The 19,740-nt window shown below is 47.7% G+C and overlaps 1 long non-coding RNA gene across 1 annotated transcript in view; it reads left to right on the top strand.

The window, feature by feature from the left end:
- Positions 1-6,627, top strand: part of LOC143211772 (uncharacterized) — a 132,803-nt gene extending 126,176 nt beyond the window's left edge. Inside the window, exon 4 of the long non-coding RNA XR_013009531.1 lies at positions 451-6,627. This is a non-coding gene — a long non-coding RNA (uncharacterized LOC143211772). The remainder of the gene's footprint in view (positions 1-450) is intronic.
- Positions 6,628-19,740: the final 13,113 nt, after the last annotated feature.

The following is a 19,740-nucleotide window of genomic DNA, read 5'->3' as shown; positions in this document are numbered from 1 at the left end:
CGGAGGAGAGAGGATGACGGGGAACACGTACCACGAGAGACGCGTGTGCGACGACAATGGAAACGGCGAGGAGCGGCGGAACGGTTCCAGCTGGCTTCTCCGCGGGGCGCCACCACCACCATCGCAAACACCATCACCTATGGTGCAGCACCGTGCTCTCGACTCCTTGAAAAAATTCGACGGAAATCGATATTGGCTTTACCGGTGTTTGCTCCTCGCAATTTGAGACATTTTTTTCGTATAAACACATACGTTCAGGTTATGTCACGTATTTATTCGATCGAGCAATTATACGTAAATGATATTCAATCGATTGTATAATTATTGCAAGCAGCTTTCTTTCAATCACGGTTATGTACATTCATGAATAAACAAACTGAAAATTGTTTTGTTGACAATTATTAGTGAATAATTCATATCCGAATAAAATGTTTCTTTTGTTTCTTACAGTCTCCGATTATCACAAAAACGATCTTCTGAGAATTCCGAATGAATCGCCTATTATGAAGCATCTACCAATGACAAGACTCGGGAGCAGAGAATCGGGGACCACAGTTAGGGCAAAGGAACGAGGGAGGGGACATCACGGCGGTGGGTCGGCCCCGTGAGAGGGCCCCTGTACGACGCTTAGCAACAACAATAATTTTTCATAGGCAGAAAAGAAAAGGGAGGATGCCATTCATTAGCCCCGGTTCGGTTGGTTCGCACGTTGTTGGTGCCGCTGGCTGTGACACCTCAATAACCCGGACTCGGCCAGCCTGGCCTCTACCAGTCCTGCCGTTACCTTGTGTGTTATACGCTCTCCTCTACAGGACACGACACCCCGCCATACCCGCACACCATCGGCCATGGTGTACATGTGGATCGCCTGGTAGCATCGTACCTCGTATATAACAGATATATCTGCGCCGGCCATTGTGCTCCTCTACTGATATTTCTGTTATTGCTGGATTAAATGCACGCCGTGCACCCCGCCGTGCATTATTCCGCGGCGAACCTTCCTTCCTCCGGTTTTTCGAGACCGTACTCGGCTTTCTGCTCGCGATCATGCTCGCTTTCCTTCCAGCAGCCTTTGTGCTCCTTCCGTGGACGATCCTCATCAGTCGCTTCTCATTTTCTACGGTCAATCACAAATTACTCCTTACAAGTCACTCAGCAATTGTGCTAGTTTAAATTTTCGCTGAGCTTTCACTCAGGGGACCAAAAGTTTTCGACTTTTCTCAATGTAATATTATATAATTCGACGAAAAAAAATGATAAAACTTCAAATTCTAGTGCGAAGAATCCAAGTTTCAGTGTGCAGAGTTCACTCAAAGTTATGCATGAAACCACCATGTAAACCAGGGGCCGGCAAACTTCTTTTGGAAAGGACCAGAACGTAAAATTTTTAGGCAAGGGGGCTGGGTAGCAAGCTCGAAGATATTTACATGGGTAGGTAATTCTACTCGTAGAGCAACGAAAAAGAAACAGTTTCAAAATTTCTTTATTAGTTTTTTTATTTTACGTAATTTGATTTATTTTTTCGTGTTCATTAACCTCGCAGGCCTGATTAAAAACAGGCGGCAGGCCGTAGTTTGCCGACCGCTGATCCAAACCATGAAACATATTTCAAATTTATACATCTTCCAGCAAACGAAAACACTGTGCTTTTTCCTCGGAGGATGTAGCGATTGTAGTGGTTAATCATGGAACAAATAGGAGAGCCGACGTGGATGGTTTCCGCGTGGTCTGTGGGGGTAATTGCGAAAATGGCAAAGGTCGGTCGCCTATTATCGTCGCGGCCCCCATAGTCGATGGGGTTTCTCGGTCGGTCGAGCGTGCGGATACAAACGTTTGTTTCGCAAAACATCTTGGTCGCAGGAGCGACGGTGCGGCACGAACCTTGGGGCACACAGTGCACGCCGGACTCCATGGTGCGAGAAGGGGGTTCCAAGGGGGAGGGAATGAGAGACTCCGGAGAGAAAGAGAGAAAGAGAGAGAGAGAGGGAGCTTGAAGGGGGAAAGAGTGAGAAAGAGGCGGAGCTGAGAACCAGGGTAACCAAACAGGGTATAAGTCACGGACACCCTGTGGTGTACCATCCGGTAACTCGACACCGTCGTTTGTACTCCGGTGTGGTATAGGAGTGCCTGGCAGCGGCAGCACGGACGCACAAAAACACACGTATGAATACGTACGACAATAGCAAGTCCTACAGAGAACTGTTGGATGGGATCCTCTCTCTCTCTCTCTCTCTCTCTCTCTCTCTCTCTCTCTCTCTCTCTCTCTTAATCTGTCTCTCTCTGTTGCTCTTTCTTGTTTCGTTCTCCCTCGAACCTCCTCGTACTCCCTGCCATCAGATAGATCTGTCCGTGCCGGTGTGACATTAGATACCATTTAAGGATTAATATAGCCATAAATAAGGCTGACTCTCTCCCTGGCAGCGTCTCTTTCCGACTGCTGCCAGACCTGGGAGCACAATGAGCCAGCTCCAGCCACCAACGAATCCCTTTCCTTGGACTATTTCTTTTTTTTTTCTCTCTCTCTCTCTCTTTCTCTGGTTGCTCCTCTCTTCCAACGTGAACTGCTTCTGACGGGGACGCGGAGAATGTGGAGACTGTGCCGGGAACTTTGTTGCTTAAACGGTGACTTTGTCTCTCGGCGATAACCCTTCTGCCGTGTTCTGGCAACCGGTGCTTGTTTGGCGAATTCGATCGAGAAGGTTGCTCCGTAATTTATACGTTCCTGATTAACAATGAGGATGCGCTTCTCGGTCAAAGTGCTCCCTATTCGGTTAAATTGGATTCAGAGTTGATCGCAATGTTTTCAATTCGAACATTTCATGTGTATAAAGAGAAACAATTTTTTTTTCTTGTCCACAATAGTTTTACGTAATGTATTTTTAAAAGGAAGCGAATTAAATGAACGGTACTCTTGATAGCGTCGAACTGACGTTCTAATGTCGTTTTATCTAATTTCTCAAGAAATGGTACTTTTCCTCATCGATTATAAAGACTATTTTAATTTGAAAAAGGAGCAAGAAACGCAGCATTTAAAGAAAAATATTGTCATCGTGACCAGTGAAGATATAAAAATAAACGAAATGGACCACAGACCGTATAATATCGTCGCACAGTGTCTTGTCGCAGGATCAGCCGGTTTTTCGGCAGAACAGAATCCACTAAATTCATAGATGTCTCCTCGACCGCAGCCGGAGATTTACAGCGAAAGAAAATTCGTGAAATTTACCGCGCGGTCCCGGGACTTCGAGGATATTTCCGGGGGATGCAAAACGGTGCAGCGGGTCGTTGTCGAACACCGGCAGCACCGTGCTCGTCTCGATTCCGTAAAAACCGGGTGAGCGCCGCCGCCGTTCTCCGGCAGCTCTCGAATATAATATTCACAGTTTGTAGGAACAGGAACGCGCCGGCGTTTAACACACCGATATAATATAATATAAGAAAAGGCCGAGTCGCGACTCGTGAGCGCATAAAACACAGCTGCCGCCGTGCAATCAACAGCTATACGAACGTGAATTCTGCTGGGGTGGGTGGAGAGACTCTCTTTCCTCTTTCCGGCGAGGTTCTTCGACTGGTTCACATTCCCGTCCTCCCCATCCGGTTATATATTCCTAGAAGCGAATAATTTCATTCATACAAACGGCCTGTATGCTCCGGGTGGCACGACTGCTATTGTTACTGCCGAATAACTAGCGGCTCGTACAGGCTACGCGCCGCCAGTTATATTTGCCAGGCAGACTTCAACGCCGAGGGCGTGAAATTCGAGTGCGAGCACCGATCCGAAATTTATATCGACGGAATTACTGCCGTGCCGCATCGGGAAGTTCGTACGACGAATTCGTACGAATTCACACGTCGAACTGAAACTTGATTTCGCTCTGCTGGGTGCAGGCACTTTCAGTAGCTGCTTGTAGACATTTATTAACACTAAACCTACAACTGCCGATCAAATGACCGGTTTTATATTTTTCATCTTACAATTATTGGAATTATGAAGTTACTTACATGGAAATTAATTCGATAAATTTCTTTATCCAAGCACCTATTGTCATAAAAATTGCACAAAATCTAAATAAATAGAGTCTTGTCATTTTTGTATGCTAAAACATTTTAGTCGCTTTTAGTGCTCGGTAGGTTTAGTGTTAATTTAATATGTAATAATTGTTAATACATTCTTGTTTGCGTCATCTTTAGGAATTTATTGCAGGAGAACTGAACGAGCTAACGGTAAAAGACTTTGTGGCATGTATTCAGACAGGATTCAAGATTCTAGATGAATTTTTATAATTTCTTCCAAAAATGTATATTTCACACAAGTCAATGGGATACAATAGTGTCCATAGTAAGACGATTAAAGCGTTCTACAAGGAACACCGCTGAACACAACACCTAACGAAAATTGTTATACAATGTTGAATCATGTGTGAACACATCGCAAAAAGTTTCGTAGTCCTGCATCGTTCGGTTTTCCCACAATAAAATCCCAAAGATGTACCGTGGAACCAAAAAATGTTTCGCACGACCCGGTTGCAAGGAAACGCGGCAGGGTCGGGTCCGTCAGGATCGTGCAATTTTCTCGGTGCTGCAAAGAATCTCCTTGGTAGATCCGCAGGGACGGCGGGGCGTCAACCTAGATTCCGGGCTTGGCGTCGTTTTGTTTCGAAGTTTCGCAGACAGCCGGTTGACATCGTTCCCGGCGAGCTGAGCTCGACGCTACCCGTCGGGGATAACGTACACCGGGCTTTCCTTACTCTCTTAATTTTCTTCCGTCCCCCAGGACCCCCCGTCCCACCCATTCAGCAGCCCCGTTCTCCAACGTTCTTCAACCTGCACCCCCACCGTCGAGTTTCTCTGTTTCTTGCCGCGGATTTAGATACACCCCCGGCAGCCCGCTTTATGCCGGCTGGGCGGCGGCCATAAGCAAAACACTTGTCGCCGGGAGTCACGACTTGCGCGAGTTCTAATTTCATTGCGGAAAGTTGTCGCTTGAATAATTAAAACACGGTGAAAACACGCGAGTTTTTCCGCCTGATTTGCATAAGAAGCGACGCTTCTGCCCTCGGCCCCCTCCCCCTTACGTCTTGCCGCCGCCGACCTACCCTATATACATTCAGGTATTTACATTTTGCACACCGACGCGCCTCGATGCCTTCCTTCCACTCTCTCGGGAGAGCGCGAAATTAACTGGTTCTCCACCCACGCGACCCTAGGATCGCGCGAATCGTTGCCACCTGCTGGACGAAGGTTCTCCAGACCGTCGCTGCTTTATTCTGTTTGCTGCCGGGAGTCGTTTCGTCTTAGAACGTCCTGCTTCCAGTCCTTTAGGATTTTTTAGTTCGCCAGGCCTTGCAACGCCCGGAAAATCCTGTGCTTGGAAATTATTTCATCCGGAAATTGGTCTTCTTCTCTCGTTCAGTATTGAAACTTTTGTTACGTTTTGTTTCGACTTGTAGAATTTCAGAATTTGTTGGTATCATTGAAATTAATCCTCTATAGCTGCTTCTAATAAATGCTGATTGGATTCGTATTGAAAATACGAGACCAATGAAGAGTACAGCAGAGTTAATCGACAGCGATACTTTCCAAAATCCGCACTCTAATCCCGAGAATAGCATCCATCTAATAAAGGGTCTATCCCAGCCTGAACAACCTACTCGGATATCAGATTGGCGAATTAGTGAACTGCGATCCATCAAGGAAGGGAAGCTACCGTATTTCCATGCAGTGGTATCAAGCTCCAGAGACGAGAAACAGTATAGAGACCGGTCGGAAGAAGGGAGCCGAGAGAAAAATCTGTGTGAGGGGGGTTCGGTCACGGTCGAACAGTCGCAGATGGCCAATTACCTCCGACAATAAACACAATTTAATTTTATATTCATTCCACTTAGCGCTTAGGCACGGTAATCCATCACGGGGGATTATTCGGGCTATCTCGTGGCCGACCCACAACAGACACCTACGGGCGCCCCCGGTTGGACCCGGTTGCACCCATCACACTCGATGCATTACCATCACACGTGCACAGGCACCGCTGCACCGCTTGCGCCGCTTACACCGCTTGCACCCGCTTGCACTCTCCTCTCGTCCTACGTGCTCCTGCGGGCTCGCACGCACGATATCCGGCCAGCTAATGCGTTCGTGCGCTACATATTTATGCCCGAGATGGCTGATAGACCGGCTACTGGATGCGATTGCTCCTCCGGTGGGCCTGGATCACGCCTCTAGCCAACCTACTCCTATCACCCTAATCGCTACCATTGTGCCGGAAAGTCGGCCGATGAAATCCGCTACCACCGACGCGACGCGAGCTGAATTTCCTGCTGCGACGAAACGACCTGACTTGTTAACACGTTTACGTCACGCATGGCTGACATACAGATTTAGGAATTCATTTCTATGGAAAATATATTGATACAGCATGCGCCTTGTCACCTGGAGATAGAACAAAAATTGCAAAGCCAAGTTTTGCATGATTTAATATTCTGAACAAATGAAAATGGCGAGTAACGTAGATAAATTCAACTTTTTTATTCTGTGATTAGTCCAGTCAACGAAAAGTTATAGAGGGAAATGGAAGGAGCACAATTTTTAACTTTGGGTCTTTGCTTGGACTAGTTAGGAGGTAAACATACTAAAAGTCCCCTTTTTCGGTTTGCCGCTTATATCTCGGAAACTATGCGTCCTAGCAATAAGACCATTCTATACAAAATTAAAGCTGACAAAATGTGCCACAAGATTGATTCAATTCAGTTTTTCGCTATCTCGCATAGTTTCCAAGATATCCGCGCTCAAAGTCCACTAATTGTGCTGAAGAGTTAATTAATCAAATAAGGCAAAAAACGTGAAGCAAAAATTTCTTTTTCACAATTAGTGAATTTTGAGCGCGGATCTCTCGGAAACTATGCGAGATAGCGGAAAATTGAATGGAGTCAATCTTATGGCACATTTTGTCAGCTTTAATTTTGTATAGAATGGTCTTATCGGTAGGAGACATAGTTCCCGAGATATAAGCGGAAAACCGAAAAAGGGGACCTTCTACGTGCCCCCCTGCACTCCGCTCACCTCCTAGGAATGAGGACTTTTAGTATGTTTACCTCCTAACTGCTCCAAACAAAGTCCCAAAGTTAAAAATTCTGTTCCTCTTCCAGTTCCCTTTACACCCCTCTTATGAGCATTCATTGACTGGACTAAATGCCACGTTTGCAAAGTGCATAAATAGCTGTCCTACCGAAATTCCTTTTTAAACGACATTCAAGGCTTACTTAATAAACCTAATGCACCCCAAGGCATCAAGCAGAATGGAATAATATGATTTGCAGTAAACGATCCGTAATAAAAGCGACACAGTCGTGCATCAATCATTGATTGGACCAGTCTCCGTTCTCCCCAGCCCAGACATTTGTCGCAGTCCGGAACCATAACGCGAGCCACTCAATTGAATTCGTAGCAACTCGAGAAGGGGATCCCTATTGGCCAGCAAATTCTTATCGCGGTTAATTATGCCCCTATGGAAAGTGCAGTTCCAGTGCCCCCAAGCAGCGGATGAGTCAATGGGCGTTAAATGCGACTGCGGACGTTAACCATACCTCTAACGACCACGGCTGTGTCCAAGTTCGACCGATAGAAGTGCCAGCTCGCGATACCGAGGTCGGCACAGTTGGCCGACGTGGCCATTAGACGATGACCGCGGACCATTCGATAAGCATCCGGCCATAATGTGTCGATAGGCTGGGAATTTATCTATAGTTAACAACCCGGCGATGCCAATTTCCTACTTCCAATGAATTTTCACCGTTAATGGATTAAACAAAGCGTTTGGCCCCTCAAGAGGCTGATGAAAACTACTGGTGAAGTCTACTGTAAATAACCCAACAGAGACTGGGTTCGGTCACTTGCTATTGACAGAATTTTTGACACAATTCTTTAGGTTGATGTTTTCGGAACAATTTAAGTCGAGATCCGTGTAGAAATTCCAAAAATCAACGGAGTTATAATTTTTTCAATGTGGCACTACTCTGTTACCAGTCATAGAAAAGGAAAACGGAATTTCGAAAATCGCCATTTCTCCTGAACAATTTGTTCAATGAAAATAAATGTTTCTACAACTTCTGATTCGAGGCAGAACAGAGGTAGAAAGGATCGAGCTTTCACGTGACATACGCGAATCCCGGCATCCTTATCGCCATCGTTTAATTAATAGTGAAATTGGCGGTTAGTTCCAGCGCATTAGAAGATACTATGTTCGAACGAACTTTCGCGAACAGATGTACACGTTCTTTATCGCATAGAGTCGATAGCGGAATATATTCAGGTTGGAGGACCTAATTAATATATCGCGGTTGTCTAATTTCTCGAAAGTGCGGTCCGGTAATTAGATTGAAGAGAGAAACGCGGCGTGGACAGGTTCGCTTCCGGTAAATTATCGTCCGCGAAGTGAAAGCCAGATTCTGCAGAGACAGCGGACTCCACGCAACGCGATATAAGGCTCCGCCGTTTAATTACATTTGCCTCATTGTTCCCCGAAGCAGATAAGGAGCGATAACGCGGACGCTGCCCGACGGTGATAGGCTACTAGCACTGCCTCTGTTGATCGTTCGGGTTAACATTGATCGATGGTGGCCAGCGAGAATGGGATCGAGAAAGGACTCTCGCGCGCCGTTTGTCGCTCTGTCATCTATCAAAGTTAATGGGAATGAGAACGTGATACTGCGACAATATTTTCCTGACCGTCCAAACTGGGAATGCCAACGAGATTATGAAACCCTCGAATTTATACGAGTCGCCCCGTTTCAGCATGTTCAAGTTCCACAAAGATTTATATTGTACGGAGTAAGAAAGAGTTTGCATAAGTTTGAACGAGTTTGAATCAATTGAAAATGACGTTTGAACAGTTTTCTTATAAATTATTTATGGATGCATAGATTTAGGGAAGTGGAGAGACTCGAAGAAGAGTTTTATTGAATATATATGAAGGTTGCGACGTGTTTGAAGTTTGAACATATTTCCTACTCGTTCGGTATTTCGAACATACGGGTATGAAGGTAGACAGGAAAGTTTCTCTTGTCTAGGAACAGAAAAGCTTGAGGAATTATTCTGTCGAGTATTTTAATTAAATGTGTTCTTTGCGTGCTTGAAGCAAACATAGAAATACTTAAATCTTGAAAAGTGTTCTGAACGTTCAATAAAGATCCAGGTTTGACCATAACAATACTTGGATAATAAATACGAATTGAATGAAAGTGTTGTATTGAAAAACAGTCAGCGAACAGCAGGCTCGAACGAAAATTTTCTTGTTGGTCGTTCTCCCTTTCGCTGGAAGTCGCCCACGCGAAAGCACCGCACCGGTCGTGCTAGCGTGACGAATGCGCCTGATAATGACGCTTATATACTAATTCGAGAAAGAACACCGGGCAATAATCGTAAATTGTCGCCCGTGCTCACGTGCTTCTGGCCAATTGTAAAAATGGCCGCGTGGTTGATGCGTAGGAACGTCGACCGAACAAGAAACCGACCTCGTGAGATATGTATACGACCGAGTAGATTCCGAAGGGCGAGCAGGATCGTAATTGCGCGCCAAGAAGCAGATACCATCGCCGTTTATCACCACCTTTGCGCCATCAAATCCTCCTCGATTTGGAGAAACAAAAAAAAAATACTCCAACACTTTGCCTGGCACTTCGGCAACTTGAAAAATTCCAGGAGATCAAAGCAATTTGATGAAATAATAATTGAAGCGTGTCCTTCAGCCTTCTAACAATTTTCAGATCCCCGTAAAATTTATTTTCGGGGCAAAAGAATTCGTTTTGAAATCTGAACAAGCAATTCCGTCTTCTATTTTTCAAAGACGCGTTGCTGAAAGTGTTAACCGTATAATTCGAGGGTTGCCTCTAATTACACGTGTGTCGGAGGCTGGTGATTCGCGAAAAGTTTCGCCGGTCGTTTCGATCTTGTAGCCGGGCCGTGTTACGATCGGGGCCGAGCGAGCGGAGCCGTTCCTTATCCGAGCGGACAGGGCAGTTTAGGTACGAAACCGTCGCTAACAGCTTTTTAAGTAAGTAATAATCTGTTGGCTGGTCCCGAACAGAGGTGAACACACTCGGCTGAGAGATAGGGAGGACGGTTAAGCGGCGAGCCGCCATTGCCGCCAATCAACCTCATTAAAGCCACGAAACGCATTAGCTTATCGCCGCGCGGTGGCCTGGGTACCTACTTTACCGGTAGCCACCTAATATACACCTAAGGTCCTCCGCCACCGCAGGACATTCCGCTTTCTCCTGTCTCGCCGTCACGATCCTCCCTTTTTCATCCTGACGTCCGCCTTCGAGCATCCCACGGACCCACGTGGACGTTCACCAGCTTTGCGGATGTCCCAAGGATTCCCAACAGGATCCTCCATATCACCGTTTGCATCCAGTTCATTCATTCATATTTCATAATTAGATCTAAAACTAGAAACTGCAGAAGGACTAAAGAATTTCTCGCTACACCTGGTTCTACAAAAATCATGAAAGGTTTTTTATTTATCAGGAAAAATAAATTATATGAATCATCAGATACTTTCTCGGTAATCGGTGACTGCAAGGATCCGATCCATGCAATCTCTCGTCGCCTCGCGTCCTTAATCTCCCAGTGGAGAGGGAACGTTTTTCACTCTAACGAGGACTACTCAGTTTTCCGGCCACTGTTTTCCTGAGGACCCGAGCCGAATCGCGGGGAAAACCGGATAAAACGAGAGAGAGAGAGAGAGATGCCACCGTCGCCGTTGAATCACGGGGCTGACCCTAATACGAACGCTAACGGGATTACCGACGACAGCTTCCGTCGCTCGCTTTTCCGCGAGGCGTTCGATTGGTTTCCGTGCCATGCCGGTCTAATTAGAGTGTATGAAGCCGAGGCGCTTTCGTAATTGCCTGGCTTGTCCTCTATCGATGGCTAATTCCGGCCCTCCGGGGATGAGCCGTAAGCCCCCGCCGCTTCAAATCCGACGACACGTGCGGAAACGTTACGAAACCGACGGTTTTCCCGAGGAAATTAATAGCGCGGCAAGCACGACGCTGCGTATTATTGCCGGATAAGTCGCTACGACGCTGATTGCCCGTAATCAACGAGTGGTTTCCTCGGGGTTCAAGAAACCGCGTGACATTTCTTCATAGAGCAATTGTTTTTGTGAACTATAATAAAAGAAACAGAGAAACACCGCAAGCTCGTGGTACCAAAAAATGGTAGCTCATCCGTAGGAACGAGTAAACGCTGCAGCGCCGCAAATTTGAAGCACTAAATAGTTTAATCCACTAATTATGAGAGGAGGCACCGTCAAGGTTGAAATCGTGGAAGTTTAAAACCGTTCCTCAGGTGGGTCGCGCGAGTGTCGTGGCGCGGAGGTAGGCAGCGAGGATCAGCGTGTGAAACACAATTGGTATTAATGCGGGAGTGGTATAAGGTCGAGATAAATGATGGCTCGCTTTTAGCCTTTTGCTCCTTTTCCATTCGAATGGAAAATGGATATTAATGGGTCCCGGCGAGTCGGGGCGAGGCAGGGTGAGGCGAAACGAGGCAGCAGCGCGTCGGTGGTCAACGCGCGAGCGCACACCGATGCAGCCTGTTGCCGGTGCGTTTGTCAGTGTGTTTACAGAACCACGCATCCGCGCTGGCCACGAGGCCAGGCCCGGCTCTAAAGCGTCGTGGATGGACTCATCAACCTGGACATGCCTCGCTGATTATACAACCTCGCTGTGCTCATTACCGTTGCTCCGAAAGCGACGGACGTTTAGTCGTCGCATGAATTCGCCGGCAACCGCGTGCCCGCCGTGATTAGTGACGGTATCAAGTGGCTCGTGAAACATTCGCGCCATTGTTCACGCCTGGATGGAGTGCCCCGTGTCCTCCATCAGACGAATTTCGCATTTTCATCGTGAATCGCCAGATAACTTCGTCATTCGTGTTCGTTGAACCCTTTCAGACAGTTTTCGCTCTCTTCTTGGTCCGATCGTTCTTTCTCTGTGTCATTCAGAAAGTATTCGTATCGGAATCAACGAAATTGTATTGTCGTTGATTGTGGTGAAATTTTAGCTATTCTGCTTTTATTAGCACTCCGCTTCGTCAGCTTTGCTCGCGATTGGAAAATCACTCCGTTCAATGGTCAAGCTATAACTATTAAAACAAAAAATAAATTAATTTCATAAACTATTTGAACACTGAGGGTAACCAGCTTTAATCAGAATTGATATTTTCTGAGTTTCGGTCGGAGCGAGTAGCTTGCTCACGGATCAGCGCGCTCGATAATTAAATCAACAGGCGGGAGGTGGTTGATGACTGGCGCGCGAGGCTCATTTGACTCGAACGGGATTTGTAGTGATTAATTAAGTGCGAAACACGGCTGGTACAAGACGGAGGAAGAAACGAGCGGACCGGCAACGTCCATCAGGCTGCCCCACGGGATACCTATTGCTCGGGGCGTGCGGTCACTTCCGTTTCCCTTGGAACTGACCATCTAACGCCATAACCGCCCCCGTAGCCCCGTTCATCCCCCCACGTCATAGCAACGTCGTATCCCTGCGGTTTCGCATCGCGCGCGCCCCGGCACCACGTACAGCTCTCATCCCCGATGATTAACGGCACCCGGGAGGCCAGCCTGGCGTCTATTATCTTCTGGTTGCCGTTGCGTTTATATCTACTTGCTACTACCACGGTATATCAGCGGCGATATCAGAGGAAGAGGGAAAAAACGATAGCGTGCTGGGTTGCTTGCTTGCTTGCTTGCTTGCTTGCCGAACGATGAAAAATGCTGGTAAACGACGGACAGGGGGTTGTTGGGTATGGTGTCGCGACATTCCCCGTGCTCCACTTTTTACACGGTGATTCGAACTGCTTGTAAAGGAGACTTCAGCGAAATTGGGGGCTGCACTTGGTCACCGATCATCAGAATGCCGGTTTGATGGATTGGGGAAATAACCACTTAACAAGAAAAGAATAAATTGTATTCTGAAAAGAAATACCAATTTTTATATGTTGTTAGCACTACTTGATTACACATACACAGTTCTTTATTTACAGTTCACGCTATGTCGAATACACAACCCAGAAATTGAAACCATCTTCGTCCATTCCAACTACGTCACCCCACTTCATCCACGTCAGTTTTTTCGGATTTCCCGAGGGAACCTGACTAAAGTTCGGGATGCTTGATGGCCTGTATGTTAATCCGGACCGCTGCCTGCCAACACGCAAATGCCGAGGCTATCTGTCAACTGATGTTTGCGTGATTAAGTAAACAGCCCAGCTTACAATAGAGACGAATGAATGAAATCGTGGAATAGAATTTTTACGAGCTCAGCTCCTGCCGTACTTCTCACAGGTCTGATCTGTAGTAAAGCTTCTAATCCTGTTGTGTGGTGAACCTTTCACGAACTAGTCGATCCCGCAAACAGTATTTTGGAAACATGACTTAATCCTCTGCCGATTATGGGATTATACCATTTCTGGTGAAAGTAAATACTTGAATATATTAAACAAAGCATTTAGAATTCAAGCGGAGCAACCAAAAACCTGTGCTACCATTCCACAACTTCTTCAACAACCACCGTTCCAAAATCGGCAGATTCAGTTCCGCAAAGTTTGCCACCGTCAATCCCACCCCTCGTCCCCGGAGTTCCCAATTTGCGAGGACAAGCGTCCATCCAGTTTTTCGTGGAGCCGTCCGGCAAGAAGTCACGAACAACTTCGTCAACGGGGATGCATTCTTCGCGGCGCGAAGTTTTTCGAAGAACGGTCATCCCGGCCCCTGCATCCACCCACACAAACAGACACGAGCACAGCGGCATCGCGGGGGCCGGGTCAGGTTAGGCCACGGGCAAGGTAAAAGGGCGTGAAATTAAATATCAGATGTTGACAAATTGCGAGGAGGCGTCGCAGCAACGGATATTAATGACGCGCGGTAGAAAAACCGCGTAAACCCAGTCCGCCCCCTCTTTCTTCGGCTTACAGCTGCGGATGAAGAGAAACGATGCGGTCGTCAGCCCCCTCCTGACCCCCTCACGGCCGGCTAACTTCTTCGTCCCCGTCGGGGGGCCCCACGAAAGGGGGGGAAGAGCGTGTTATCAACGGCTCGCAGCTGGATATCGGAGGTAACTCGGTGTAAAGATCGCATCCACCTCGCGGAAATGAAGTTATCCACCTTGTACCCCATACCGTCGCGTCGAGCCACGGTGCGAATATCAATTGCACTCTTGTTTCAAATACCACGACTCCCTGTCGTTCGTCGACGACTCTATTTCTTGCGATTTATTGCGCGCCCGATGCTCGTGGACTTATTGCACAATTTGCTCCAATAAAATGAAACAAGTTACCCATTATACTAAACGATCTTAAAAACCACCTAAATGAAATTTTTAGGAAACAGGTATGTGACAAAATTAAAAGAAATTATATACAAAAATATTATAATGAAGGATCTTGAGTGGCCAAAGTTTCCAAGTCCAGTAGATCGTCAAATTCAAACTTCAATTCCTAGAATCAGTATTGGGCACTGAGAAAGAACCCATTCATTCTTGTTAAATAAAAAAGCAAACCACGATCTGCAATATGTATATGTAAAGTACCAGTTAACATGAATCATCTAATAATAGAATGCAAAAATATGACAATGAAAGGAAAAATGCAAAGTTGCCTGGATCCTTACCTATTCTGTTAGGTTCTGAGGACTATATCGGCGGTCTTGCCCAGTACATCAAGGATACAAATATGTACAGAATATTGTAAAAAAATGTACCGTGTTGCTAATGACCTTTGACGTTGAAGCAACATTAAATAAATAAATTTTTTTAAAAAATTCTTTTTGGGACGCAGAATTGTTATGTTATAATTGGTCGTTGCATAATTTTAGGGATTACTTCGACCTTCCAAATTGTCATTTTTATTTGCACGTGTGGGGATCAGAGTTGGGCATTAATCGACTAAAGTTTTAATCAAGATTGTTTAATTAATGTGTACGATTAAAAAAAAGGTAATAATTGAATAATCGTCAATCGTTGATTAAAAAAAGAAATCATCAATTAACGACTAAATTAACCGCAATTAACGACTAAACTAGGAAATTAAGTGTAAATTGCTTTTAACGATTGAAGTAGAAATTTATTCGTCAATCGTTGATTAAATTTCTGCCCAACTCTGGTGTGGATTGATTTACATTTGTCTTAGGTCGAAGTAAAACGAACGAATTCAGGCAGATGTGTCTCCTTGCTTGCAACAATAATTACGTCAGCAGGATAGGAACGTCAAGAACGAGGGAACGATCGAAATTTTTCGGAATCGTGTCAATCCGAGTCGTCGTTGTTTTTCTTCGAGCTATTTCGACCGCACGAACGTTACATCGTAATTTACGAGGTCTCCGTTGGATTTTCCCCGTCAGTTGGCGAACTGTCAACGATCCTCGCTGCCGGAGGAGACACCCCCGCAGTGCGAGGATCCACGGAAGCGGCTGCACAACGGAAATAGTCGCGTATTCCTGGAGGTAAACAACCGGTGCACGGTCCGCTCCCAATATCCTTCGCTAATACGTAACATGTGTTTAACTCGGGCCCCGGCTCGCACCCCAATGGAGCTAGCGAGCTGTTGATGTCGATACCGGCACCGTTTATGGGCTTAACCGCCGATGGTGCAGCTCTGCGCGTTGCACAACGTGTCTTATTAGCCTACTCCGTCTACGACATCATTGTCCCATCTGGTGCAATAATTAAATTCGCATATGTTGAGCTGGTAAAATATTTTTCACGAATTTCCCCCACTTTCTAAAGGAGGGGGTGAAGAAATTTTAATCTAAAATCGAAAAATTAATTAAAGCTGTATATGTTTTTGTAAAGCTGTTAATTTCCAATCCACCAAATATCTACACAAATATGAAGTCTCGCAATGATCCAACGAGAAATCGATCGCGCAAAGGAAACACGAGCAGTCGGACCTGCCGCCCGAGGAATTCCACGGGACTCTCTAAATCAGCCAGTCTAATTACACTCCTCTTCGGGACATCTTCTGGCGCCGCTCCGAACAAACCGTTCGCAAAAACGTTTCGGCGCGGCCCGATTAGCCGGCATTTATATTTTCGCAATTAACTATCGGTGGCCGCGGGGCTTCGATTGTCTGGCAAAAAACTCGGGAAGGGCGTTTGCAAAAATCTTCTCTTTCGCCTGATTGGCGGCGGGAACACGCGGCCGAGCGCCGAGCGGAATGCGTCGAAAACCGTGGGGCAGAGCGAGCAGAACGGATAAAAAGCAAGAAAAGGAGGATAAGCTTCGACGGAGCGTCGCGGCTACGTTTGTTTGAAGAAGCCGGAGGGCTCCTCCCGATTGTCGTGCGTACGGGTATAAACGTAGGCAAGAAAGCGAGAGAAGAAGGGTGATTAATCTTGCGGTCTTCCACGTCTCAAGGCGCGGACGTGCGTTATTGATGGAGACTTCTTTCGACCTCCACCTCCGTCCTCGCGTTTACCCCTCCATCAACCTCTTTTTCCGTCGCAGCCCTTCTCTCTTGTCTACCGTCGTCGCGTTGTTGCCTGCACCCTTTCGCCGAGATTCCGCCAACACCGACAACCGTTGCGTGTAACGTCTAAGTACTCGCCCTCGAATCGACCGAATTCTTTCGCGAATGATTCGGGCGATGGTTTCCTGGTGATGGTAGTCGCAGTGAGTATCGGTTTGGGGGTTAGTAGGGTCGCGTCGACCCTGGAACGGCGCACGCGACCTTATGACATGTTACCAACTGAAATCGCGTGGAAATTTGGACGATTTTGTACCTAAATATTTTTAAAAAAATTTTTTCAAAATCTGTGGATTGTTTAAATGGCAGAGTACCAAGATCATCTATAAAACTAGCATGATCTAGTCCGGTCCTCGCGTAACAATTTCGCGAAGGGATCAAACGAAATCATCGGTAGCAGCGGTTTCTCAGCGAGAATTTACGACGGGTCTCGGACTGTTTCGCTATCCGGGTATTGGCCCGTACGCAAATACGGGCCTTCTTCGGGTAGCATGGGCGTAGGGGGTGCGGGCAACGGCGGGGATGCGCGCGAGTAAATTTATCGACGAGAGGCGCTACTGATAGAGACGCTCATGAATAGATCCGCGCTTTTCGGGGGTAGGTGATATAGAAACGACGCGGGATATCCGGCTCAGGCGGAGGTTGATGGTCGTGGGAGGGCGAAGGGAGGGTCGGCTCGCGCCCGCTGGTCGACACAGAGGCGCGTCTATATCCGTGTGCATCTATGTACACGGTGAGTGTGGGTGAAAGGACGGTTTGGCACGGCCATGAATATTTCGCTGGCGCACTTATTTATGCAATACTTTGCGCTGGCAGCTTTACGACGGCTCCCTCTTTCGGCCGGCCGCCGGCGTGCCAGCGTCGGTCTGCGTCGCTCTGCTCTGCCACCCCCGCCGTCGCGTCGTTGCTCAGATAAATACGCCGCTGCTACGTATACGTCCGATAATATATTACGTTTGAGCGTTTTCGAGCTGTTTAGAGGGAATCCGCCGGTGAACGACGCCGCCGGATCCGGAGGCGCGACCAGGAAAGAGGTGGAAGCATTTAGCTACCACCGGATATACCCGAACCACCCTTGATCCTCCACCCTCATCCTCTTCTGTACCTCTCCCTCTCTCTCTCTTCGGGTTTTCCTTGCCACCCCCGGTATATACCACCGGTTCAACCCATGCCCTCTAAACTCGCCTCTCCACCTACTCCTACGCCACCTACACCTACCGCCCCCTCGTGCAATAGTTTCCGAATAAATCCCCGATTCTCGAACGCGCCGGGCTGCTTTCCTGTTCGGATTTACCCGCCCCCATATCTACCTACAAAACCTGCAGCCGCGCGGAATGCTCCGCCGTACGGGGTAGATCGAGTACCTCGTCCCGGTTCCCTCCTCTTTCTCTTCGTCCTCTTCCTCGTCGTCGTCGTCCTCCTCGTTCTCCTCTTCTTCCTCTTCGTCGTGCTTCTCTCTCTCCGCAACCCTCTTCTCTTCTCTCTTTTTCCTACAATGGCTCGCCCTCCGCGCGCCGCGCCGCGCTGTCTTTCTTCGGCCCGGGGGTGGGACGAGCTCACCGGAGCTGAAGCTCGAAGGGACAAGGGAGGAGAGTTACCTCGGCGGCCATTACTCCGGCTACAAACAACCCCTCCGCGAGCCAGCAGCGCCTTTGTTGCGGCAATTGGCTAAACGGTCCGCAGAAACAAACGATCCCGGCCACGATATATACTATACATCTCGAAGATCTCGCGCTGGAACCGTGTGTACGCTACAATGGGGTTCACCGCGAAACTATCGTTAGATCGTTTTGGATGATCAATTCATTGATTCTCTGCGTGTCCTAATTGATTAATACCGTTTTACATCATTTGATGTGTGGATTTCATACGTTGAATTTCGTTTTCATAAAAACTGCGTTGTTTTTCTTCAATGTCTTCAGATCAGCAACCGGCCAACACAATAATTCTCTTACAGATTTCTTCTTCCCGGTACGTGCACAATTTGTACCGCCAAACTGGGATTTCAACAAGCAATATCTCATCCGAGCAATCTCTGTAAAATAATATTATTTTTCGAAGCACCTAGTCGTTCGTAGTCGCCGAAACAACCGCGACAGGTCCAATCAGCGGAAGAAACTTTTTCCCTGAGTTTGATCAGTCGTTGGCAGAGAAAAAGAGAGATAGAGTGTATGCATTTGTGAGTGTGTGGAAATGCATTGGTCCACCTCCTCGTCGAATCAATCTGCGAGATCGAGCTGGGCCGTGCAATTGCCCAATCGGCGCTCGATCTTTCGCGATCTTCGTTGGCCGAGAGGATCGGGGCAATATATTTTATTGGCCGGCGGCCACGCTTTTGTCGGTGACCTGGCGGCCGAAACCTGGCTCTCGGGGGCCGATCAATCGACGGACTCATCAGCATTCGTATGAATCGGTGGCTCCTCGAGAACAGGGATGTCCAATCGGCGAAATTGTCGCGTTTCCTCCGCAACGATCGGCCCGCTCTCTGTGTGTCGATCCGTGTGTGGGGCGGGCGGGTGGTTCGTTGCACACGGCGAGAGAGGGTTTCGAACGGGGGGATGAACGTCACGCGAACTGTTTTGGGGGGAGGGAGGTGGTGGTGGATGGTGGATGCTGGCAGAGGAGAGAGAGAAAATTCAACGATCCGCGGGAGACGAGAGACGAGGGAAGAGAAGAGAAACAGACGAAACGGGACGAGACGAGACGAGACGAAACGCGCGCGGCCGTTGTGATTGACAGGAGGCAATATGGCTGTGCGAAGTCTCCCTTTTGCTCTTTGTCGGCCGCGTTACGCAAGCTGTTGCACCCGCATCTGCGCATTCATGCAAAGTCAAACCGTCCGCGTCCGTCCATCCGTCCGCACGTCCGTACGGACGTCTCTCGTCTCCGATAATCGGCCGCCGCGCTGCACCGGACTGCTGCATTTTTTCGTTCGTTTGCCACCACCGCCGACCACCGCCCACCCCTTTTCCTCTTCCTCTTCCTCTTCCTCCGCGTTCTCCGCTTGCTCCTGCTACCGCTTCCCACCCTCTGCACACCCCCAAAGCCCGACGATCGATTCGCGGCAACAACTTCGCGTTACGGAGGTGCAGATGCAACCCCCGAGATCCTACCACTGCTAACAGTGGCCTAACCGAGTCCTCCTACAGTGGAAATTGTTATTGTCCTTAGTTTTGCAGCTAGGACATCTTCATTCGTGGACATCCTGAAGTT

The sequence above is a fragment of the Lasioglossum baleicum genome, chromosome 9, assembly GCF_051020765.1.
Source record: "Lasioglossum baleicum chromosome 9, iyLasBale1, whole genome shotgun sequence".
Lineage (NCBI taxonomy): Eukaryota > Metazoa > Arthropoda > Insecta > Hymenoptera > Halictidae > Lasioglossum > Lasioglossum baleicum.
Note: the sequence above shows the minus strand (reverse complement) of the source record. Positions and strands in the feature narration are given on the sequence as shown.